This window comes from Phascolarctos cinereus, unplaced genomic scaffold (genome assembly GCF_003287225.1).
Source record: "Phascolarctos cinereus isolate Bilbo 61053 unplaced genomic scaffold, phaCin_HiC Scaffold_1;HRSCAF=81, whole genome shotgun sequence".
NCBI classification, from domain to species: domain Eukaryota; kingdom Metazoa; phylum Chordata; class Mammalia; order Diprotodontia; family Phascolarctidae; genus Phascolarctos; species Phascolarctos cinereus.
In genome coordinates this window covers 197,910,667-197,937,796 of record NW_027555514.1, presented here as the reverse complement: position 1 = coordinate 197,937,796, position 27,130 = coordinate 197,910,667, and the positions used below count along the sequence as shown (strand labels likewise).

At 39.4% G+C, this 27,130-nt stretch overlaps 1 protein-coding gene and 1 pseudogene across 15 annotated transcripts in view; one reads left to right on the top strand and one right to left on the bottom strand.

The window, feature by feature from the left end:
* MICAL3 (microtubule associated monooxygenase, calponin and LIM domain containing 3) overlaps positions 1-27,130 on the top strand; it is a 253,077-nt gene that overhangs the window by 4,893 nt on the left and 221,054 nt on the right. The window lies entirely within an intron of this gene.
* LOC144455170 (U6 spliceosomal RNA) lies at positions 4,285-4,380 on the bottom strand (annotated as a pseudogene).

The window sequence follows — 27,130 nt, the reverse complement described above, 5'->3', positions numbered from 1 at the left end:
CATTAAGAAAGACGTAATGGACCCTCCACCCTCTCAGTGTAGGATCTCCTTTCATACTTTGATCTTTTTTCCCCCTCAGTAAGCACGTACTCTGTCACCACTAGTGCAGACTGTCTCACACCAGGACTATTGCAATAGCCTGTTGGTGAGTATGCCTGCCTCAGATCTCTCCACTCTGCAATCCTCAGCTCACTCAAGTGATTTTCCTAAAGCACACATCTGACCAGGTCACCCCCCTTCCATTAAACAGCAGTGGCTTCTTCTGTGCCTCCTGGAACAGATGCTGTTTGTTATTCAAAGCCCTTCCTACCTTTCCAGTGTTCTTACACTTTGCTTTCTGATATATACTCTTCAATCTAGTGATATTGGCCTCCTGGCTGTTCCAGGAAGATACTTCATATCTCAGCTCCATGCATTTTCTCTGACTGTTCCCCATGACTGGAATGTTCTCTTCTCTCTTGTCTTCTCTTCTTTCCTGTTGTCTTGTCTTTCTTATCTTCTCTCTTCTCCTGTCTTCTCCTGTCCTCTCTTCTATTCTCTTCGAGCCTGCCACTTGGTATGCTTCATAAATGTTTATTGATCATCTGTAGACCTACTATATGTCACTTGGCCCTAGAGATACAAATATGGAAGTTAAGCTATTCCTGCCCCCAGAGAACTTCTGGCCCTTCTGTAGAGATCACAGATAAGTAAATAATGATGGGTGTGTTTGTATATATAAGGGGAAGGGGGCTTGGCCCACAAGTTGGGAATCACAAAAAACCTTTTGAAGGAGATGACGCTTGAGCCGACCCTTGGCTGGAGGTAACTATGGCTGGAGGGATGGAAGGCCTTGGGAGCAGCCTATGTATGCCTAGGCACAGTGAAAAATGGGAAATCTACTCTTGAGTCTAGGGAACAAAAAAGTGGTCATTTTGCTTAAGGCATATGGTGTGTGAGATAGTGTAATGGATAATCCTGGAGCTAGACTATGAGGAGCTATAATGCCAAGCATTATAGTTGATCCTACACCTAGCAGGGAGCCATTGGACCTTCTTGAGGAGCAGGTGAAGGCGGTGGTTAGACCTCTGTTTAGGAATAAGATCTTGACTGCTCTGTTTAAGATGGATTGGAGAAGAGACTGAAGGTAGAATATCAATTAGGGGGCTGTTAACAGTAGTCCAGATGAAAAGTGATGGGAGCCTCAGCTGGGGTGATTGTGGTGTGAGTATAGAGTTAGGATAGGGATGTCAGAGATGTTGAGGAGGTGGAATTGATTAGACTTGGCAACTGATTCAGTATGGGATTGGCTGTTCTATCATACCTTACCTCCAAATCCTTTGATATTAATCCTCGTTCTCCCTTTTTCTAGTTCAGTTTTTGGAAAGTCACCCTTATCATCAGGGTATCTGCTCTTCTATTTATACCTTTGATTCCATCTCTGTCTCCCCCAAAAGACTACTCCCAGAATTCTTTCACATCTACTGGCTTCTTCCCAGCTACGTACAAACATGCCTCATCATCCTGAAAAAACCCTTTACTTGGCTGCACTATCCCCCCCAAACTATAGTTTTCTTTCTTCTTCCTTTCATAGTTGAAGCTCTCTCTCTCTCTCTCTTTTTTATTTTATTTTGGCTAGGCAATGGGATTAAGTGACTTGCCCAGGGTCACACAGCTAGTAAGTGTTATATGTCTGAGCCCAGATTTGAACTCAGGTCCTCTTGACTCCAAGGCTGGAGCTCTATCCACTGTGCTACCTAGCCACCCAAGAGGAAGTGTGTTGGGTTTTTTTTTTTTAGGCAGCTGGGGTTAAGTGATTTGCCTAAGGTCACACAGCTAGTAAATATCAAATGTTTGGTCTTAGGCTGACTTCAGGGCCACTGCTCTATCCATTACGCCACCTAGCTGCCCCTGAAGCTCTCTTGCTTCAACCATGAAGGCACCTGCCTTTACTTTCTCAGCTTGCATTCCCTTCTTCACACCTAACAACATGACTTTTGACTTCATTGCTTGGTTGAAACTGATCTTTCCAAAGTTGCTGGTGACCTCTTAATTGTCAGATCTACTGGCCTTTTCCCAGTCCTCATCCTTCTTGACTTCTTTGCAACATTTGACACTGTTGACCACCCATTCATTTTTCCTGGTTACTTTCTCCTCTCTGGGTTTTCATGACACTACTTTCTTGGTTCTACCCATGTCTATTCCTCAGTCCGAATTGCTTGATCATCCATATCAGTTTCCCCTTTTTGCTTCCCTCCTTCTTCTTCTCCCTCCCCACCAGTGGGTCCAAAGCTCCGTCCCGGTCCCACTCCTCTTCCTTCATCATATCATTGAAACCAAAGGAGCCAGAGACACAATTATCATCTCTATGCAGATATGCCCAGATCTATATATCTAACCCTAGGGGTCTTTCTCCTGAGCTCCATCCTACACCACTAACTGCATATTGCATGTTTTGAACTGAATGTTCCGTAACTGTCTCAAACTCAGCATGTCCAAAGCTGAACCTGTCATTGAGTTCCTCTTGACTCTTCACTCTCCTGTCCACTCCCCTTGCCTCCATTCACATTCAGTTCCCAAGTGTTGTGAATCCTCATCCTCTACCACATCTCTAGTATCTGTTCTTTATCTCCATTCGTAATTCAGGCCCTCATCACCTCACCTGGATAATTGCAAGGGTCTCTTAATTGGTCTCCCTTCTCCCCTCTCCATTCCATGTTCTTTGTAGCTGCCAAAGTGATATTCCTTTTTTTTTTTTTATATTTGGCTAGGCAATGGGGTTAAGTGACTTGCCCAGAGTCACACAGCTAATAAGTGTTACGTGTCCGAGGTCGGATTTGAACTCAGGTCCTCCTGACTCCAGGGCCAGTGCTCTATCCACTGTGCCACCTAGCTGCCCCCTAAAGTGATATTCCTAAAGCACAAGAGTAATCCCTGAGCTATATAACCCTTGCTATTCAAGACCTTTAGGGACTCTCTGTTTCTAGTATTAATCCTGACTGTTCTGCTTGGCACTTAACAGCCTTCACAGTCTCATTCCAGGCTTATTACCTATTGCTTCCCTCGACATATTTTACTGTCCAGCCAAACTAGTGTGCTTGTTCTCGGTCGTGGAGAATCCATCTTCTGCCCCTCTGTCTTTATACAGGCTGTCCCTCTCTCTCTCATCTGAAATGTATTTCCTCCTCACCTTCACCTATCAGAATACCTAGTGACTTTCAGGCCTTTCCTGATTTTCCTGTTCCCCTTTAAGAAATTATCTAAAATTTAATTATTTTTTCTTTTAAAAATTCATTTTTTTTTGTACTTGACAAACACCAATTAACATGGTCTGGTCCATAATAATTTGTTTATTATCTTCTGTTTACTAGTATTTCAGGCCTGAATTGGGATTTTGTGTTAGTGCCATCTCCAGCCCTCTTGGATAGAATTGTGAGGGATCTCTGTTATCTCAGCTGTTGCTGTTGGCTTTCACTTCCAGTCAACTTCTTGTGGGTCAGAACATTGTAACTACCCTGGGGAAACTTTGGAGCTCTGCTGGCCCTCTTCCTCTCTGCTACATAGTGCTTCAGGATCTGGGCATCCTTGAAGTGTTCCATGTTTGGGCTGGAAGACTTCTGAACACTCTGCTCTCCTCAGCTTTCCTGGCTGGACTCCTTCCTGTATACATGCAGACTTCTGGCTGCCCCCTGTGCAGATCTAGGTTGGGTAAAACTTTAGTTTCTGTTTGGATTTCTTGATCATATTTGTCTGATACTCTCTTTTGCTCTTTGCTAAGGTACTTGTATAAGAGCTGGGCTGTTCCCTTCCTGTTCATTTGGTCATCTTTAACGTAAGAGAATATTTATTTATTTGTATTTGCCTTCTACAGAATGTAAGCTACTTGAGGGCATTCTTTTTGTTTTTGTATGTGCAATGCCTGGCACATATATATGTGTGTGTGTGTGTGTGTGTGTGTGTGTGTGTGTGTATGTATGTGTACATATATATGTATATATATACATACATATTTTTTTTTCAAAGTAGTTTACATGTATTATCTTATTTCAACTTCAAAATAATCCTGTGAGATAGGTATTAGAATCAGTATCGTCTCCACTTTATAGAGGAGAAAATTGAGGCTCAGAGAGAGAAGTGATTTTTCTCACACAATCAGGATTCTGACACTCTTCCAGATTTTCAACAAAAACTTAAAAGTAAAGGGGAAAACATGTTTTGAAAACACTGGATGAAGGGATCAAAAATTCTTGGAAAAATTAGTTTAATGGCAAAAAATAAATGGATTTGGATCCAAGTGTTACTAGAAAAAATATGGAACACTTCACAAATTTTCATGTCATCTTTGCTTATGGTCCAAACTAATCTTCTTTGTATAGTTCCAATTTTATATGTTTGGTTCAATAGTTTTTAAGCTGTTTCTGACTATTTGGGGTTTTCTTGACAAAGATACTGGAATGGTTTGCTATTTCCTTCTGCAACTCAGTTTACAGATGAGGAAACTGAGACAAACAGGGTGAAGTGACTTGCCCAGAGTCACACTGTCTGAGGCCAGATTTGAACTCAGGAAGATGAGTCTTCCTGACTTCAGGCCTGGCCCTCTATCCACTGTGCTTCCAAATCTAGCACCTGGCGCTTAATAGATAAGTCAGTGGTGCTAGTAGTTGTTTATCCTGTGATATGATTTATCTGGTTCTGGTGACTTGAGTTTGTGAAGGGCAGATTTGTGCTCTCATCTGTTTACTTATCATGGGTTTCAACTCTCTCTACCAGCCATTTTTATTCTGTTCTTTTTGATTATTTTGTCCTTTTTGATTCAAAGATTATTCTTCGTGATAGAGAAACTTATACTTCAGATGTGATCTCGTTGATGAAGGTATTCCATTCAGTGGTATTTAGAAAAAAAGCAAAACAAAACATCCATCTCTTCTCATCTTGTGTTATTCTTGTCTACATCTCCCTTTACTACTTGTGTTTCCCCCCAGCTGAGGGGAGAGTATATCCAACGTTCTGGGACCCTTTTTGTTCTCTTCATGTTGTGTGGTGTAGAGCACACATCAGTTTTCCCTTGCTCATGTTACATATGCCATCCCATTATTTTCCTATCCCTTCTCTGATCTCCTTTTCCCTAATGTAACTTAAAAATATAGCCCTTTTGTGGCCTTAAATTTTTCTTGCTAATGTCAGCTTATTCTTAGCTATAGTGCTTCCAGTAGTATTCTTAAAGGATTGTGCCACATTCCCATATCCACCCTCCATTGCCTGATCCTATATTTGTCTTCTGCATGTCTCTACACAGTGTCCATTGATGTTGTATGCCAGTCTCAGCATTTTTGTGTAGCTCTTTCTTTTTAACCCTCCCATCAGAATTATTTCATCTTGTGTCCTAAGAATTGCACTCTGGAGAGCAGTGGTTTCCTTTTTGGACTGATTTCCCCTGTACGATTTTAGAATATTTTTCATTGGATCCTTTCTCTGCTTTTCCTGTGTCTGTCTTTGATCACTCCCATCTCCATCATCTCTCTCTCTAACTGCCTATTGGAATTTTTGAACTAGATGCTCTACAGACATCTCAAACTCAACATGCCAAAACAGAACACCTCTCTCATCACACTGAACTTCTCTTCTGAACCTATCTATTTCTGTCAGTGGCACCACCATCCTTTTAGTCTCTCAGGTTCCAGCCATGACATTACTCTTGACTCCTCGTTCTCCTTGACCCCATTTTGTCAGTTGTCATATCTCATTGTTTCTGTTTCCACAACTGCCTTTCATGTCTATCCCCTTCTCTACTCGCGTGACCCACCACCCTAGTTCCAGCTCTCGTTGCCTCTTACTTGGAATATTGAAGTAACCTTCTAATTGGTTTCCCTGCTTCAACTCTTTTTCTACTCTGTCTTCTACGTATGCACGTTTGACCCTGTTACTTCCCAACTCAGAATACTCTGGGGGCTCCCTATTGACTTTAGGATCAAGTATAAACTCTTCTGTTTGGTTTTTAAAGCCCCTTACAGCCTTGTCCCAACCTATCTTTACAACTTTGTGATATGTTCCTCCCTTTCTTGCACTCTGCAGTCTGGCCATACTGGTCTTCATCCCTTTGCACTGGCTCCCCGCCCCCCAGGCTAGAACACACTCCCTCCTTGCCTCTGCTTTTTAGAGTTTGTTCCTTATTTCCTTCCAAGCTCAGTTCAAGAACTACTTTCTTCGTGAAGCCTTTTCTGTCTTTGCCCCTCCAATTACATATTTATTTTGTATATACTTATTGTCTTCTCTGAAAGACTGTAAGTTCCTGAAGCCAGGGACGGTTTCATTTTTGTATTTATATCTTCAGCACCTAGCAGTATGACAGGCATGTAGTAGTCACTTATATGTTGTTTCCTAGCCTACATATCTCTCTGATTAGAGAAGAGGAGTTTCAAAAAATGGAGGTTGTTGAGGTTTCATGTATGAGGGATTTCCCACTATTTTCCTGGTAAAGCTAATGTCATCCCAACACTGGTTTCTAAGTGGGGGGGAGGGGCAGTGTCCTGTCTTTCCCTCCTTTCCTATTCCCACAATCGCAGAGATAATGGATAACTATAAGTGTTCCTCACGTTTTTCTTTGTTAATGGCACTGTTGCTGACTTTCCCTTGGAACACGTTTCTGGTCATGTTACTGCTTTGGCTCAGGGACTAGAGCTGTTGTCATAATTGGGGCAACCTATGAGATTTTATTGTTTTTTGAACCTGGCAATGGTCTTAAAAAAGAAACAACGAAGCCTGACAACCAGCAAGAATGTTTCACTACCTTTTCAAGATTTCCCCCTGCTGCTTTCTCATTTTCCAGACAGTGATAGTCAAGACAATCATTTGCCTGAAAGAAGAGCGCTGGGATTGAAGGGCAATAGCTATAATTTTTATTAAAATATTTATTGGTGTGGAACCTTCTCTCTTTCCTTCCTCATTCAGGCCTAATTAAGTAGGTGGGACTGCATATGTAGGAGCTGACACCAGTAACGGTTATAATAAGCAAGACTCTTTCCTGCCCTCTCTTGCCCTGTCAGGACTTCTTTGTATTTGGAAAACTATCCTTCAGGTTGGATTTCTTCCAGGCTTCGTTGTAGTTCAAATATGGATTTAAAAAAAAGAAATTTAAAATTAAGGCTCATTTGCTATTTCTGACTTAGGGAGCTTCTCCCTTTCACTCTTCCCTAAGTAGTATATTTTTTATATGTTAAAAAAGAAAAAAAAAACCTAGGCCAGAGAGTTAAAACAAGGAGAAAAAAAGAGATTTCTGAATTCCCAGTCCTTCAAGGATCTATTTTTGAAGTTGTCTCTTTTACTGCTCCATGGGGAAGGACAAGAAGTCTGGAGAAGGGTGAGATGGGAGAGCTTTTTATGGATGAACATCAATGACTATCAGTGCATTTAGTTAAGTTCTCTAACATGGGAATAGTATCAAAAAGTGTCTTTGCCTGAAGCTTCTTTGTAGCTGTGGTTAGGGCTATTTTTATTGTGGTGGTAACTGCAACCAGCTCCTCACCATTTTTCCTATATCTTTTTTGAGAAATAGTTAAGACTTAGCTCCTAAGAGATAGTGAGGGTTGTTGGATAGGCAGGCACTTGAACCAGGAACCAGGAATCAGACAAACAAATATTTATTAAACATTTATGTGTAAGGGGTTACTTTGGGTACTTTTCAGGTTGATCAGACCAGTCCTTGTGCTCATGGAGCTTATAGTCTATTTAGGGAAAACCTTGGTTCTAGTTCTTGATGAGTTGATGACAAATACTTGGGAGTTATCTACATAGCAGTTCTACCTGGAATAGTAAGAATGGATGGGTTTCAGGAAAGAAGGAAGGATGGAAGAAGAGAGAGAAACTAAATGAAAGTACTTTGAGGGTAAAAATGATCGTGTTTATACTAATGCTCCTACTGCAATTAAATAAAGGCCATTTGTAGATTGTGGGGGGGGTGAGGGAGAGACATCCTATGTATAGGACTTGGTTCTCTTTTGAGACCGAAGTTTTAGGAATAACCCCAAAGGAAGCAAGACATACTAGATTCATTCAGCAAATGCCTACTGTTTTGAGAACAGTGGGAGATAGAAAAGAAGGTAGAAATCATGGGCTCGTTTCTCAGAGAGCTTACAGTCTATTTGGGGATTTAAGATAAACAAGTAGAGAAAATAAGTGATAGAAAGAGAATTTCTGTTATTAAATGCAATGGAACATAAAGCAAAACCATTATTGTGATTTGAGATTAGTTTGGGAACATTTCTTGGAGGAGAAGCCAGAATGGTCTTGGAAAAAAATAATGGAAATTGGTTGGGAGGATACTCTAGGAAGGGAAGCCTTATGAACCAAGGCTTAGAGAAGCAAACTAGGTGTGCCTTAGGGATAGTAAAGGTCAGGCTGTGATGAGGGAATACCAAGGCGAGACTAATTAGGTATTGGAAGAATAGATAAAATGGAGAACTTTGAATTCCATAATGAGTTTATACTTGATCAGTTAAGGAGCCAGTGTCTGTTCTTGAGAAGGTATCCTGAAAAATGGTTGCTTTTATTTTTTTTGTGGAAAGATGAAATAAGTTCTAGGTTCTTGCCTTTAGATAGAGGTGGTAAAAGGAAGGAAGGAAAGGAAATAGACAATGATGTAGTGCCTACCGTGCTAAGCTTTTCACAGATATTATCCTTTTTGAGAGAGAAAGGTTGGTGATAATAGCTTCATACTTGTCTATGTAGAGAGGTATGAATTGGAATGAGTGTGGATGAGGAAGGGCGGAGAAGGGCAACAGATGAAGAATTGAGCCCTGTGTTGTGATACATAGAAGAAAAGAGCTCATCAGAGTAGATCCATATGAGCAGAATACAGTACTGTAGAAGGGAGGATGGAAATGGGGAAAGGAAAGGGGGATGAACAAGAATCTTAGACATGGAGTTAGAAGGAGGTTTAGAAACTGTCTGATAAGCTTATGTCTGAGTACATCATCCCTGAGAACTGGCCATCTGGCCTGAAGAATGATGAATTCATGTTTCCTATGGTAGCCCATTCTGCTCTTGGATAACTCTGATCATAGGATATGTGTGTAGGTGCAGGTTCCTGAAATATTCCCTTGAGAGCCAAATGATATCAGAACCATTCATATGATTAGTTCTGGGGTCTGTCCATTCACCCATTCCAAATGCACCTAGCTATACTTGCTGGCATCACTCCATCTTATCAAGACTAAAATAAGAAACTTTGTAAGATTCCTTTGATAAAATGTATCTATAGCAGTCTCCTAATCTACCAGTTTTCTCCTGGGACTAGTTCTCTTTTACATTTTTATTGCTGTCTTTTGCTTTTATATCACCTTAATGTCCCAATATATTCCTTCCCCTTGCCCTGACCAGAAAAGAGAAAGGGTAAAAATTAGCACAGTAAACTGAGTCTGACAGTATATACACTGATCCACCCACAATATGGTTCCTTGTTTCTGCAAAGACATTTTCCTCATGTTTTATTTAAAAATTTCCCCAATTACATGTAGAAACAATTTCTAACATTCTTTTTTTTAAATTTGAGTTCCAAATTTCTTCTCTCCCCCACCTCATTGAGAAAACAAGCAATTTGATATAGATTATACATGTACAGTCACCTCATCTCTTTTTCAGGGATAAGCAAGGGTATAACGTTTTTGTTTTTAATTTTTTGCTTTGAACTTAAACCGTCCCCCAAAAAGAGCATACACACACACACACACAGAGCAAAACAGAAAAAGAGGATTGTATGTGAAACCGTGAGTCTTCATTTCATACTGCTTGCTTTAAAAAAAAAAGTAAAAAACTAAATATATTATTTTCAAAACTGTCTTGCATGTTTGTGTTTCCTTCTGAACTTCTCTGTATTTTTAAAATGTTTTAATGACCTTCCTTTTTTGTTTTGTATCACATTTGCTAACTCTATTAAAACAGAATAGAAAAAATCCTTGCAACACATAAGCATAATCAGGCAAAACAAAGCCACACAGTGGCCGTGTCTGAAAATATATATTTTTTTCTGCACTCTGGGTCTATCACTTCTCTATCAGGAGATGGGTAATAGGGTATGATTTGTTGTTGGGCTTTTTTTTTTAAAGTTTTTATTGATTTTTTTTACATGAACTTAGTTCTTCCCATTATCCCTCTCCATATCCCAGAGAAACATCCCATGTGACAAGCAGTATTTTTTTAAAGAAAAAAGAAAAAAGGAGAAAAAAAATCAGCATAATTGATCCATACATTGAAAAAGTCTGAAAATATGTTCAACACTTGTGGGACCCCCTCCCCACCCCCATAAAGAAGTATTATTAGAGTATCTTCTCAAATGTCTTTTTTTCAAGCCATACTTGTTCTTTATAGTTTTTCGGCATTCACTTTTCATTTGTGTGTATGCTAGCCTCCTAACCTGTTGTAATTATCATGTTTGTTTTCTTTCCTCTGCTTACTTGCCTTTTCATCAGTTTGTGTAGATCTTTTCATGCTTCTCTGTATTCATTAAACTTGCCATTTCTTACAGCACAGTAATATTCTATTATATTCATTTATCACATTTTGCTTGGTTAGCTAGTCCCCAATTAATGGGCATCTACTTTGTTCCAATTCTTTTCTATCAAAAAAAGTGCTTTATAAATATTTGGCTGTATATGGATTCTTTAGTCTTAACAATGGCATCCTTGTGATATATGCTTAGTAATGGAATCTCTGGTCCCAAGGCTATGGACATTTAGTCTTCTTTGAATAATTTCAAATTGTGTTCCAAAATGGTTATACTCACTAACAATGTGCCTATCTCCCTATAATCCCTCCAACATTGACTACTCCTATCTTTTAGGATGGCCTGTTCTTTTTTTCTTTTCTTTTCTTTTCTTGTTTGTGAGGTAATTGGGGTTAAGTGACTGCCCAGAGTCACACCTAGTGAGTGTTATGTGTCTGAGGGTGGATTTGAACTCAGGTCCTCCTGACTACAAGGCCAGGGCTCTATCCACTGTGCCACCTAGCTGCCCATGCATGACCTATTCTTAATGATACTATGCTGGCTCCTTGTGATTTCTGCTTCCTTTTCAAGATGTTCAAAAACAATCACTTTAATAATTAAAAATAGAATTTTGCCAGGAATTGAAATCTAACTCACTCATCTAGTGTTTGAAGACTCTACACCTCCCCCTGCCCTCAAAAAAAAAAATTAAATGAGAGTCCTGTAGGATTCATTCTCTAATATTTTCCATAGCTCACAGATAACAGATTAGCAGTTTAGTACTATTATAATAATAGCTGACATAGGGCTTTACAAATATTGTCATTGAACCTCATAACAACCCTAGGAGGTTTGATATCCAAAACAATCCATTTTACAGATGAGGAATTACTTGCTCAGAGTCATTCAGCTAGAAAGTGTCGAGGGTAGGATTTGAACTTGGGACTTCTTGGCTCCTGGTCTAGCACTCTACCCTTTGTACCACTTCACTGCCTCAGAAGTCATCCAGTTTAGTAAGTCTTGGGAGGTTCTCTGCAGTGTCCTGGATGGTCTGGGAAGATAGCAGATCCCTGTATTGTTATCAAGTCTTATAACAGAGATCACTACTATTTTTTATTTCTTCTCTGACCCTTAACTTATGAATCTGTGTCATTTTTTTTTGGTAACTAAATAGCTATTTACTGCTCAGTCACAGTTTCTTCTTTGGAAAATGCTCTATATCTGTCACTTTGCCCTAAATGTTTAGTGGTCCTTCCTTTCCTCCTCTGTTTCAGTCTCCCAATTTCCTTACAAAAGGTCTGGATTTGAATCTCTTTTGCTTTTAAGGAGCGCTTCATTCTCCCAACTCCATACAGTTTGCCTTGAAATTCTTCTATTCTCTATTCTTGATGGAAGTGAGAACATCACTTCTTTGTTTTTCTTGCTAGTAGCTTCCCTGGAGAATTGTTTTCTGCTTCTGCACATTCATACCAGCCATCTTTCAAGTTTGGAATGTATTCCCTCCTCACCTCTGCTTTTCAGTCTCCTGTGATCCATTAGGGTCAGCTTAAGTGCCACCTTCCTGTTCCTCCTAGTGATCAATTTGTATTACTCTTACCTTTGGACCTGTTGTGTCCCCCCTCCAGTTGAATATAAGGTCCCTGAGGACAGGGTCTATCTTTGTCTCTCTGTCTTTCTTCCTGTCTCGAATCCTCAGCACCTTACTCAGTATCTTGCACGTAGTAGGTATATAACAAATGTTTGTTGAATTTAATTAAATAACTTCTTTGTGATTTTTAAAAAATTTTATTTTTTTAGTTCTAGTTATGTTACGCTGAATCTTTGCACTCTGTGATATACTGCTATTTGGATAGTATTAGTGAACTACCAATAAAGCAGCCCTGTAACATAAGCATGAAAAGCCTACCTAAACACTCCTCCTTGGCCTCCCGCCAAACATGTTATCAATACTTATTCTCTCTAAATGCCATAGGAGTGATTAAAAATGATTGACATCAGGATTTGGGTGGATCAGCATAATCTAGTGGAAGGAGCACTGGACTGGGAGTCAGAGAACCTGACTTACTGTCTCAGCTTGAACAAAAGCTAGTTGACCCTACAAAAGTCATTTAACTTCTACCAAGCCAGGTTTTTTTTTTCTTAATGGGTTTAATCCTTACGTTTCCTGCTTTATGGGGATGTTATAGGAAAAGCCTTTGCAAATCTTAAATGCTTTATATAAATATTAGCTATTTTTTTTTCCCTACTTTGGTGTCACAACACCTATGCAGAAGAATAGTATAGCACAGGGTGTTCACAGTATTTATAGCCATATTCTTTTTTGTGGCAAGTAACTAGAAACAAAACCTATACCCATCAGTTGGGGAGTGGCCATAAAATCTGTGGTTTTTGAATGAAAAGTAATCTTATTACACAGTTTTTTGAAAAGATAGTTTGAGGAATATGACATGTCAAGATTTATAGGAACCCCATGGGGCAGCATGGATGAGGCAAAACCAAGGATACAATCCATATTCATAGCGTATGATGAAGTGATGGCAAGATGATGAATGGAAGCTAAACTCTGAGTAACTGAAAAAACAAGAAAGGTTTCAGAGACTGGATTATAAAGCATGCTTCGAGGCAGGGGGGTGTAGTGACTGGATCAGACTTTGTTATAAGAGGAGAGTTCATGGTGTGTGGGGGGGGTGGTAGTGGAGAGGGTGGCGTTGAAATGATTGTGACATAAAGACACAAGGCATCAATAAAGAAATATAAGATATAGTATGGAGTGGGGGAGAAGAGCCAAAAAGCATTATGGGAAAATTTGCTGAGTGAGAGGTGGCTTTTTGGGGGGGCCAGGGAAGTGGCAGCCAAGGTAGTGGAAGTAGATTCTATAAGCATGACATTATTTCATGTAAAATTATGAGGCAATCTTGTAGGAACAATTTTAGGAATGGGAGATAAGACAAATTAACATGGGGTTTGGTTATAATGTATTAAGGAGATTATCAGGAAATAGCACTGGGCATTGTTATGTGGGATATATGTGCATAATATCCCAAGGTGACTGCTTTGAAAGATGTCACTTGTTTGGACGTATAAGACCTGCTGTGTTTCTTTTTAGAAAATAGCATCTTTCGCAGTGGATAGAGCACCGGCCCTGAAGTCAGAAGGACCTGATTTCAAATCCAGCCTCAAACCAAACCCTTGACACTTACTAGCTGTGTGACCCTGGGCAAGTCACTTAACTCCAATTGCCTTAAAAAAAAAAAGGAAAAAAAAGATCTTTTTTTATAGTTATACTTTGATACCTCCCAATTTTATCCATATGACTACTCCTTCCACTGGTGGAGTTTAAAGCCCCTCAGTACTTTGGCGACGTCTTTGGCACCCATGCCTGCCTATACCTGCATTAGACTGCTAATTTTGAGGACCAAGTTGAACTTATAAATAAATTGACAGTTTAAAGTTTAGAGTTGTTTACTCTTATCTTGGCAGCTAGATGTCAAAGTGGATAGAGTACCAGGGCTGGAGCCAGGAAGATCTGAATTCAAATGTGACCCTAGACACTTACTATCTGTGTTACCCTGGGCAAGTCACGTAATCTTGTTTGCCTCAGTTTCTACATCTGTAACATAACAAACCACTCCAGTATCTTTGCCAAGAAAACCCCAAATGGAATCACGAAGAGTCATTGAACAATAATAAATGGCACTTAGTAGGTAGGTACTTGATAATTAGCATTTGTGCTGAGAGCTTTACAAATATTATGTCATTTGATCTTCACAACAACTCTGGGAGGTAGAAACTATTATCATCCCCATTTTACAGTGTTGAGGAAACTGAGGCAGACAGAGGTTAAGTGACTTGCCCAGGGTCACACAACTAGTACGTGTCTGAGGCTAGATTTGAACCAAAGTGTTCCTGACTCTAGGCCCATCACTCTATCCACTGTACCACCTAGCTGGCAATAAATAATATGCTTATTGATTAACAGGTGTGGAAAATACAAAGATAAGATACTATTTTCAAGAAGCTTCACTTGTTAATCATCTTATCTAGTTTTAAAAGATATTTTCCCACTTTGCAAGTATTTACCAACCGGTAATTTTCACTTAACTTTTGGTCTTTCTGCTTGGTATTTTCATTGCTCTCCAAGCTAGTGTTGTCTGGAGAGTAACTGGAGAGCCAGTTTTGTCCTTGGCTCTACTGATCATTGAGGCTGTCCGAGGGAGAGGTGTCTGGTAGATATTCTCCAGGTGTTTGGGCCTTGGAAAGGAGAGAATGACTCCTTTCCTTTATTATGTGCATCCTTATTTCTTTTTCTGTTGGTTTTTAAGCTTTTCTACTATGGATGATTCTGGAGCTCACAAACACTCTTTCCTGCTGTTACCACTCAACACACATACCTTTAAACAGTAAAGAAGAGTACTTCAGAGGACTGGGTTTTTGTTTTCTAATTTATGGTAGTACTTAGTAACCAGGGCCGTGCCAGCCTCTATCTGCCCAAGGTCTGTTGTTAGCACTAGGCAGACACTGCAGAAGATAAGTGGGTGCCCACACGCATCTTTAATTGCCCCACGTTCTGACTTCAGTCTGTTCCTACATGTCATGTCATTACAGTATCCAGTTATGGTCTTAATGTGTGCTGTGTGCCTACCAATTGTTACCTTCCGTACTCTCTCAATGGGTCATATTCCATGGGCAAGGCCTGAGATTTGTTTGATAGAATACTATTAGTACCTGGTTGGAAGCTAGTAACTAGAATACAGATGTTGCTATTCTGGGGACTGAGCAAGAATGTCAGGAGTGGAGGATTTTCAAATTGAAATGGCAAGGTATGAATGTATCTTTCTGGGAACCTCTGAATTATAGTATTCACTTTATCTATTAGCTAATCACTCACTCAGAACTGTGTTCCCAAAGAGGGGTAAATGTTAACTCATTTCTCTGATGAGGTTTGCTAGGAAGGCTAACTGGTTAATGGGTAGCTAGGGGAAAAAGTTTCTGGATGAGAAGCATTTCTAAATGCTAATTTATGATAGGTAGATACTAAATCCCATTTAAAAAACCTTTTTCCTTATTTCTGCCTTCCTGTGGCTTTAACAAGAGGAGGTGGTGTGAAAATAGTAATAATTTCCCAAGAGAGTGAATGGGAGTAAACAAAATATTAAATTAAATATAAAAACATTTAAAATTATTATAAGACAGAATACTAAAAATAAAATACTAAATTCAATAAGAGTAACTTGGAAATAGGGTTTACGAACCAAGACTGTATTCAGTAAGCATCTCTAAAAAGGTCGCATGGCATGGTTGATATGGTGCAGTAAAGGGGGACCACTGGCTTGAGAGTTGGGGTCTGGGTTCAAATACTACTTATTCCCTATGTGACCTTTTGTAAATAAATCCTCCTCTTTAAAAAGGGAGGGTTGAATTAGATGGCTTCCAAAGTCCCTTCTACCTCTAGTCCCATGATCCAATGTGATCCAACCCCAAGAACTCAGAAAACCTGGGTTCATGTCCAACTCATCTCTGCCACACAGTGGCCATGTGTGACCAGGGGCAAGATCCTCAGCCAACCGTCTGAGACTCTGGCAGGGCTGGTTTTAATTCATCAATTTACTCAAGTGTGTATTAACTGTGACCTACTCTGTGTCAGGAACTATGCTGGCCATTGGAGAGACAAAAACAAAAGTAGTCTTGTCCCTCAAGGAGCTTACATTCTATTGGGGTAAACAATATGTACATAAATAATGAAATACAAAATATGAAGTCATTTCCAGGGGGATGCCCCTAGCAGCTAGGGACATCAGGTTTCCTGGAAGGCAGCACTGGACCTGACCTTTGAAGGTCAAAAGATATGAACAAACAGTTCTCAGAAGAATTTCAAACTTAGCCACCACATGAAAGTCTACTTCCATTCACTAATGATAAGAAAATACAAATTGAAATGACCCTGAGGTTTCATCTAAAATCCAGAAAAGAGGCAAAGATGACAAAAGATGGAAATATGTTGTAGGGATTGTGGAAATCGAGGCACACTAAAACATTAATGGTAGAGCTGTTAATTTGTCTAATCTGGAAAATAATTTAGAATTATGCTAAAAAAAAAAGAACGTCCATACTTTTTGATCCAGAGATTGGCATTACCTCAAGGAAATCAAAGATAAAGGTCCAAAATCAACCAAAATGTTTGTAGCTTCACTTTTTCAGCAGCAAAGCATTGGAAATGTAGTAGACAACCATTGCCTGTTTGAATAGCTATAATTTATAGCACATTAATTTGATTAAATGTTATTATACTATAAAAAATGAATTATGAAGACTAGAGAGAAGCATTAGAAGACTGATATAAACCAATGCAAAGTGAAGTGAGCAGAACCAGGAAAATTATGTATCATGATTACACAAGCAAAATGGAAACTGATTGCTATGTAATTATAATAACCAAGCTTAGTCCTGATGAAAAGATAAGAGAAAGCAAGTCCTTATCTTCATTGCAAAGGTGGGTTACTATGGTTGTGGAACAGTATACATATTGTCAGCTTGACTGGTGTGTTCTTCAGTTTTGCTGAACCACTTTATTCCCTTCCCTTTTTTATTTCCTTTGTAATAAGGCATGATGTTGGGTGAGTGAGAGGGAAGGGAGGTATGTAGGAAAATGAATGTGATAAAATATCAATAAAAATTTGTCACCTTTTCCTTGAAGGGACAGATTGTATTGATTTTTAAAAAAAAATATTTGTTATGTAGCATACTACTGATAGTCACTTGCTACGAAAAGTTTGAGGAAATTCAGGATACTTGTCCTTATATAAGAGAAAAATCTAAAACATTTGTTTTCATGACTTTTAAATACTTTCTCAAAAGAACTAGAGAAATTGAGTGGAGAAAATTATGGCACATATAATTTTTCAGAGCTATTTTGCTTGTTTTGGTAATATTTGATGAATACTTTGTGGTGAAATGCTTATGTTTTTCCCCTAGAACTTGAATCTAAAACTCTATAAATATGTCTATTGTATTGTATATCTTTTCTTATATCACTTTTTAAAAATAGATCTTGTTCTTTTCTTGTTTCATGACTTTGGGGATCCAGTTAGGTTGGTAAGTGTTGAAGCCAAGCAGGTGAACCCTGTAGGTAATGCAGACACATCTATGTGTTCATCATTTCCGAAGGTCTTTCCCCACTCAGTTTTTAGTAGGCACGTATTATATGCTAGGAGCTGGGGATACAAAGACAAAAGTGAAGGTTCAGTGCTCTTGGTTAGTGCGAGGATCCAGAACCTTTGTTTTTACAGTTTTGTTTCAGACATGTCCAACTCTTCATGATCCCATTTGGGGTTTTCTTGGCCAAGATTCTGGAGTAGTTTGCCATTTCCTTCTCCAGCTAATTTTACAGATGATGAAATTCAGGCAAAACAGGGTTAAGTGAATTGCCCAGGGTCACACAACTGGTAAGTGTCTCGAGGCCAGATCTGAACCTGGGTCTTCCTGACTCCAGGCCTAGCACTCTTTCCACTTTGCCACTTAACTGCCCTCTACAGAGTTAATATATAGTTGAAGGGTGAAAAACAAGATGTAGGGATTGAGCCACCTTGTTTCTTGGGAGACACTGAGGTGAGGAGGAATAGTAAAGTCTTGTGACTTTTCCATGATCAGGTGACTTATAAGAAGTTAGAACGGAACTTCACAAAATGGTAGGTAAAGGCAAAATGGAGTTACTTGTGCAATTAAAATTTTTTTTTATCATTTCCCCCTTTCATCCTGGAGTTCTCAGCCCCTGGGATCACTTAAACACTTTATCTATTATGGATTTATTGATAATCTACCTCAAGGGACATCAAAGGGGTGGGGTGAAAAGAATATCTGGTCACTAGGGATAGGCAACAATTTCAATTTATGCACACACAAAGAATCACAAAGAGTCCAAGCAAGAAAAGCAAAGCTTGGTAAAATGCTCTACTCACTACCTCCTAATTGTAAATGAGACAAGTAGGATGTGGGATACCACCAGGAGGAACCTCAGTTGCTAATTCAGGATTCCTCAGTTACTTTCTGGAGTGTATGTAGAGAAGTTTGGGTGTCCTCGGATCTGTTGATATACACACAGGTGCCCCACTTTTGTCAGTTTTCATCCCTGAAGAGTTAAAGTATTGACAAGAAAGGTAGAGGCCACATGATAGTCTTCTGTGTAAACACTGTAGGCAAACCATGACTGGCAAACCATGACTGCCCAAGGACACAGACTAACCTGACAGAAGCCATGACAAAGGAAAACTCCCTTAGCTCTGTTTGATTCCAGGCAAGAGTCATAGTTTACAGCCAACACACAGCAAAATTCCACATTATTCACAGGGTATCATAGGCAGGATCAGAATTAACCAGGTGGGAAAATTTCCTGTTCAGAAAGGAAATAGCACAATGGGAAACTGAGTCAAGAGGATCCTACTGTTGCCTATTCAAGGTCATCCCCTCAACTTTTCCCAAATACAGATATCCACCTGTATGTTTTTCAGATTGCACTGCCTTTGGACAGCACATGGCATTCCCCTTGAATGGTAGAATGATGATAATAATAATAATAATACAGTAATAGAATAACATTATAGTCCCATAAGATTTTACGTCAAAAGCAAAATTTCACTAATCACAGCTTAGAGTTATGTTATTATTATTTTTCTCTTGTAATAACAGTTGACAGTGAGCACATTTAAGGACATCTTATTTACCCTTCATTCATAATTTATGAATAATTGCATTCTGGAGTTTCACCCATGCAGTGAATACATGATAATTGACTCCAAACTCCAGAAAAACTCTGGCCCCTTTAAGTCTCCAGACTAATATGTCCATATTGCCTATTAACTCCTAAGGCAAAATGAAATCTTTGAATTTAGGGTCTGTTGTTATTAAATAGGCTCAAAGGTGTAACTTCAGTATAGATTAGTTATTAACAAGTACAATTTCATAGTTTTCATAAATGATAGATGAATAATCTGTCAGAGAAAACTTATTCATTACTATAAGCAAACTTATAAATTCCCTACTTTCACTGGACATAATCCTAGTTTCTTAAACTTCGGTACTTTAGAATTTTATCACGTGCTGTCAGCTGGGCTAATAAGATCTTATAACTTTGCCCAAGTAGAAAATTCCAGGGAACCTCACAGATGAGGAATTTTTTTCTCCCAACAATGTTATTATTATTATTATTCATTTTAGAACAAAATATACTCCATGAAATGTTTAACAGCTTTCAAACATTTTTACCACATTACTTTAATAGTTCAATTCACAATCTAACAGTATCTGGATTAAAAGAGAAGTTACTTTTGTACCAGCATTTCTGATACAATGGTTTCCCAAATTTCACAATATAAGGAAAATTTTTAGAATACAATAATAACATACAAGATGCCATATTCAAAACATGGAAAAAACTTATTAACAATCAAGTGACATCAATGCAGTCAGTGCATTTCTAAATTATCATAGAAAATCATTCATGTGATCACTTTTGGGATTCTACAGTGATTCCATTTATAGACCAATGTAGAATTTCTTGCACTGACTAACATTTACGTAGTACTTGCTCTTTTAAAATCACTCAGTAAACCAAATCAATTCCTTTGTGTTCTAACCAACCCCTTCCACGTACTTTAAGAGCATATATAAAGTACATTCCTCACTTTTCCTGGAGGCATTTACTATTCTTTGCAGTTTTAATCCTGGGAAACCCTTAGCCTCACCATCCCCCTGCTTTGAGTTCATGAAGTTCTAAGGATTGGGGACACACCCTTCAAATGGTCCTCCAAGGATAGAGTGCCAGTATGCCACTCAAATAATTTCATGCTGCAAATTAAAAAAAAAAACAACGTTCAAACCACAATTTGGAAATTCACAGTAGAGAAATTACATTTCAGTCACAAATTTAGTCTCTGGTTACAATACCATGAATTTTTGCAGACTAGGAGAAAAGATTACTTTCCCCTCTTATCAGTTGTTATCTCTGCAGTCTTCAATCTGGCTAGAGTTAGAAATGCAGAGAGAAAAAGATTATCTTTTTGAAGATTCTGAAAGTTCCTCAGAAAAGTTTTCACTCTTTCCACTCTTTCCTTTGGCTGATCATACCACTAGAAGCAGTTAGTTTGGTTTGCCAAGACTGACAATATGACAAGACAGACACATAGAAGCACTTGCTGGCAAAGTTTTTCCTTCTTAATTTTTCAGTGAAAGTTTAATCAAAATAGTCAGTGCATGCAATTTTCTTTTCTTTTTTTTTTTATTAATTTATTTTGATTTATCAACAATCACTTCCATATGCTTTTTTTTTTTTGGTTAGGCAATGGGGTTAAGTGATTTGCCCAGGGTAACACAGCTAGTAAGTATTATGTGTCTGAGGCCGGATTTGAACTCAGGTCCTCCTGAATCCAGGGCCAGTGCTCTATCCACCGCGCCACCTAGCTGCTCCATCCATATGCTTTTGAATTTAAAATTTTTCTCCCCCTTTCTCCCCACCACCCTTCCCAAGGCAGTGTACAATCTGATATAGGCTGTACATTTACATTCCTATTAAACATATTTTCACATTAGTGAAGTTGTAAGTAAAAATTAGAACCAATAGGAAGAATCACCAGAAAGAGGAAACAAAACTCAATAGAAGAGGAAAAAAAATAGCAATTCAACTTCCATAGTTCTTTCTTTGGATGTGGATAGCATTTTCCACCATGAGGCCTCTGGAGATGTCTTAGATCCTTGTATTTCTGGGAAGGGTTAAGTTTATCAATATTAGTCATTGTACAATGTGGCTGTTATTGTGTACAACATTCTCTTGGATCTGCTCACTTCACTCAGCATCAGATCATACAAGTCTTTCCAGGTTTTTCTGAAGTCAGCCTGTTCCTCATTTCTTATAGCACAATAGTATTCTGTTACATTCATATACGAACTTGCTCGGCCGTTCCCCAATTGATGGGCATCCCCTCAATTTCCAATTCTTTGCCACCACAAAAAGAACTGCTATGAATATTTTTGTACATGTGGGTCCTTTTCCCATTTGTATGATCTCTTTGAGATATAACCCTAGAAGTGCTATTGCTGAGTCAAAGGGTATGCACATTTTTATAGCCGTTTGGGCATAGTTCCAAATTGCTCTCCAAAATGGTTGGATCATTTCACAACTCCACCAACAATGCATTAATGTTCCAGTTTTCCCACATCTTCTCCAGCATTTATCATTTTCCTGTTTTGTCATGTTGGCCAATCTGATAGGTGTGATATGGTACCTCAGAATTGTTTTGCTTTGCATTTCTCTAATCAATGGTGATTTAGAGCATTTTTTCATATGATTATAGATGGCTTTAATTTCTTCATTTGAGAACTGCCTATTCATATCCTTTGACCATTTAGCAATTGGGGAATGACTTGTATTCTTATAGATTTGACTCACTTCTCTATATATTTTAGAAATGAGGTCCTTATCAGAGGGACTGGTTGTAAAAATTCTTTCCCAATTTTCTACTCATGCAATTTTCTAAAAGCAATCTCAAAGCCTTTAATTTGCAGTAATCAAAAGTCCACTTCAGACCAATTTTGGGACCTCTCAAGATTCTTACCAGTGCTTCTTAAACTGTGGGTCACAAACCCATATGGGTCGTCACCTGCAGTTTAAGAAGTGCTGAAAGGAAGAAATTTAAGAAGCCCTGTCTTAGACCAATCTTTGCATAATTAGTCATCCCCTTCTAAATGGAAGACTTCTTCTGATTCTAGGCCAATAAGAATTTACCTAAGCAATATCCATCTTGCTTACTAGAGCCAGTACCCTGGTTCCCTTGTCAGTGATCACTTACCTCTAAGAAGTTAGCCATCTGGTTGTGGTTCAAGGGACATGGAGGTCCAGGGACAGGTGGTCCTTCACCAAGGAAGTCCATTGGTAGAAATCTTACCAGAATGCCCTAGGGTGTTCCTTTGTCAAAGGTCCAGTTGTCAAATAGGACTCAAAGACTCAGTCCCATCTGGGTGGCCGTAATTGTTACGGTGGAATAAAGACACCCAGTAGTTACATTCAGACAACAATTTAATTAATAATGCATGCCGTTGCAGAAACAAATTGGGTCCAAGGCTCTCAGTCGGCTCAAGGACCCAGAACCTTTGTTTCTACACAGTTAATATACAGTTAAAGGAGTGAAAAACAGGATGTAGGCACTGAACCACCTTGTTTCTTGTTAGTAGAGAGGATTGGGAAACCTTAGTTGGGGGGATAGTCTTGCGACTTTCCCATGATCAGATGACTTACAAGAAGTTGGAACTTCACAAAACAGTAGATAAAAGCAAAATGGAGTTAGTCATGCTATTTTTTGTTTTTGTTTGGCAATGGGGTTAAGTGACTTGCTCAGGGCCACACAGCTAGTAAGTGTCAAGTGTCTGAAGCCAGATTTGAACCAAATATTTTTTTTGGAGGCAATCAGGATCACATAGCTAGTAAGTGTCTGAGGCCAGATTTGAACTCAGGTCCTCCTGGTTCCAGGGCCAATCCTCTATACACTGCACCACCTAGTTGCTCCTGTTCATGCTATTTTTAATGTAACATGGGGACAGGTTGTAAAGGATTTAAAATACCAAATAAAAGTTTATATTTGATTCTGGAAGCAATGGGAAAGCTATGACAATTTCAGTAGGAACTGACATGGTCAGATACGTACTTAAGGAAAATCAGTTTGGCTGCTGTGTAGAGAATGGAGAAGAGAAAGATGGGAGGCAGGGAAACCAAATAGAAGGCTATTGCAATAGTCTAAATAACATTTGATGGTGGCTTGTACTGGGTGGTAGCTGTGTGTGTGTAAAAAAAAAGCATGTAAGAGATGTTGTGGGGAAGAAAATGATAAGATTTAGCAACTGATTGGATATTTGCGATAAATGAGAATGAAAAGGAAAGAAAGTTTTGAACCTGGGTGAAATGGAAGGGTACCCTCGACAGAAATAAGGACCTTTGGAAGAGGAGTGTGTTTGGGAAAGAAGATAATAAGATCTGTGATACAGAGAGCAACCTATGAGCACTTATCCGGTGTAACTCATCCCATCCCACTGTAAAGGAAAGGGGGAAATGAGGGAGAAGAGTCTTTATCCACTGGCTACTGCTGAGGAACACTGAAGGATAAAGGTTAGGAGGTTGTCCAATGGTAGGAAAGGGTGGAGTGGAAGAGTTCTAAGCAATAATAGGTTAAGGGTATGGTGAGGTTGGGCTGGCTATCAAAGGGAGGACGGTATGGAACCCTCATCCCCATCCTCCTGTTGACTGGTTGTATATCCCGTTGAGGTCATCAAGTGCCTGCTTGGGTTTATGGGACTTCGGTTTCAGGGGCTACTTTCCCCCAATAGGAACTAGACCAATAAAAATACATAGTAATAGTAATGACAGCTAATGTTTATACAGTGCTTACTATGTGTCAGGCACTGTGCTGAATGCTTATGCTTATTATCTTGCTTGAGCTTCACAGTAACGCTGGTTACTATTATTATTATTATCCCCATTTTACAGATGAGGAAACTGAAGCAAACAGAAGTGAAGTGACTTGCCTGTGGTCATATAGCTAGCATAGAATAGTATAGAAGCCTGTGGTCATATAGCTAGTAAATGTCTGTATTCATATTTTAACTCAGGTCTTCCTGGCTCCAGGCCCAGCATCTATTAAGCCCTTATGATGTGCATGTAACTTTTTTTTTCTTTTTATCCAGACTGTGATTTCACTGGTGTATGGGCAATTCCTTGTGAGGAAATTCTTTACCAATACAAGCTGGTACTTGCTTCCTTGCTGTGCAACTTAGAGAGTTGTTGGGGGCACTGAGAAGTTAAATCATTGCCCGGAGTGACACAACCTTTACGTAGCAGACACCAGACCTGAGTCTTCCTAACTCTGAGAAAACTATCCACAGGGACATTTCCCATCAGTTCCTCACAAAATCTTACTGGCCTATGAAAGAAAGAGAGGTAGGAGACAATTAGGATATCCCAAGACAGATCTTCTCGTTGATTTATGCTAATTGGTGGGGAAGGCCAATTTGATTACTTTAGAAAGAAGTGTAATTTCGCTACTTTAAGCTACATCTAAAACTGATGATTAAGATCTTGAACTATCCTGAATAGATAAGAATCCTTTGTGTTTTAGCATTTTGGCTATATGGAAAGGAGTTTTTGAAATTTGTTTTCTGAATTCTTTTAACTTCTTCCCTCCTTCCCCATCTGCTAATTTGATTAGTGAACTTAAAAAGAAATATGAAAACAAATTATCATAGGACTATTAATCTAGAGCTGGAAAAAACCTTGATTTTATGTGTGGTAGCTGAGGCCCAAAGAGGTTAAGTGACTTGCCAAGGTCACACAGGTACTGGGGTGGGATTTCAACACAGGTTTCCTGACTCTCAGCTTGTTGCTTTCTTTTTTTAATTTAATTTAATTTATTTTTAATTTTTAAATTTTTAGGCAATCGGGGTTAAGTGACTTGGCCAGGGTCACACAGCTAGTAAGTGTCAACTGTTTGATCTGAGACCGGATTTGAACTCAGGTCCTCCTGACTCCAGGGCCAGTGCTCTATCCATTGCACCACCTAGCCGCCTCTTCATTGCTTTCTTTACCACTTCTGGTTTTTTGGTGAGGCAATTTGGGTTAAGTGACTTGCCCAGAGTCACATAGCTAGTAAGTGTTACGTGTCTGAGGTCACATTTGAACTCGGGTCCCTCTGAATCCAGTCTCTACCACTTCTGTTCTATCCCTTTGCTGTTCACAGGTAGTTAATATGCTGAAAAGAAAGGATAGGTTCCACCTGTCTTATATTTGGGGGCAGTGTCATGTGAGAGATTTGAATTTGAACTTCGTTAGAATTCCAAGTTCATTCTCCAGCTCTGAAGTTGTATCCTGTAAGGACAAGTGAGCAAGCACTGGATTTCTCTTGCCTGCGGTCTCTGCGTAGGACTTCAGTAAATATTAACTGATGCTGAGCATTCAGGGAGTTCAGGGCTTAGAGCCCAGCCAAGTATAAAATGATAATTCTTATTCCCTCTCAGGCCTAAAAGGTTTGCACGTGATTCTCCCCAGCCCCAGTTTCTCAGTTGGCAGCAGTCACTCACTTTTTACTTCTTTTATTATGCTCTCAGTATTTTGCCCTGGATTATGATTTTCTATGTACAGATCTCTCTACCAATAGGCTGCAGACTCTGAGGTTAGGGACCAAGTCTGCACAAATGACTCCAGTTCCAAGTCATCCCCCTTGTCTCAGCTTCCCTGAATCCAGACTTTGGTTTTGTTACCCTTATGCTCAGGCTGAGTGAGCAGAACCTCACACTTCCCTTTCTTATTTTTCTTTTTTTTCCTTTTTTTTTTTATTACCCACCCTCATTGAAAAGGCAAGCAACTCAACATAGGTTGTACATGTGTAGTTATGCAAAACACACTTCCCTTTCTTGCTCTAGCACTTATTTCTTGTACATAAAATAGGATGAAATTAGTTTTTTACTTACAGTGGGTTGTTACAGTGAAAGTGCTTTGTAAAATGTCGTATCAGTGTGAGACATTTCTAATAAATTCTAAGCATCTTGAAGGCATGAATTCTGTGGTATTGAATCACTGTCTAGCATTGTGGCTTGTGATTAAATTCAATAAACATTTATTATTGCACACTGTAGTCACTTAATGTTTTGTGAGGAATGGAGAAGATAGATAGTAAGGAGAGCCTAGATTCAAATGCATATTTTCTGGTTACTTTTCACTGTAGGAGCCAGTTGATCTTTCAGGTTAGCCTTTCTATTATGAGTTGCTAGCTTCTGCCCTGGTCCCTCTCAGGAGGGTAAGGAGGGTGGTATGGCTGGCAATGTTTGTTGCTGTATCTCTTATCCCTGAGGGATCAGGTAAAGCTTGGACCTTTGCAGTCAGAATTCCCTGATGGCTTGGAGAGAAAGGGCGGCTTCCCACCTCTACTTTTGACCACTCACCTTCCCTATGGATCACAAGGATCTGTTCGTACCACAGAAAGAGATGTCAGACTGGCTTGTCTGACATAGCTTTCCTTTGGGTGCCTCTTTTTTCCCTGTAGGTATAGGATTGAGGTTTTGGCAAGGAGCCTGTAGTTTGAAGCAGGGGCAGATTCACGCTCTGCTCACAAAATGCCTTGTCTGAAGAGTAGGTGTATGGCAGCAGGCATGTGGGTCCCTTTGGGGTGGTGTACACAGTACGCATTGCTCTGAGTTTGGCAATGCCAACTGCTACATACACTGACGGGTCAGGTTACGGTTGTTGAGGGAACTGTGACCTTTGAATTTCTTGGCATATGTGTGGAATTTCAGTTACTCAACACTAACAACTGAGACTTCTTTTCCCTCTTCCCTTTTTGGTATTTAATTTTTATCTCTATAAGTGGGATCTATTGGTTTTCTTTCTTTGTGGTAAAGCAGATGGCTTTCATTTGCTTTCACTTGCCTGATAGAAGGCAGCATGAGCTGCTGCTGCCTCTTGAATGGGCTGACTGCTCTGGCTCCCACTACCCTGGATCCCAGGGTGGGGGGATTTTTGTTGTCCTTTAATCAAGGGCAAGGGGGGGAGGGAGGAGTGCCTGCTCTTGGCACAGAGGAAAGAGTCCTGGATTTAGAGGACCTGGGTTTGAGTTCTGGCTGTGACCTTGAAAAGGTCACTGTAAC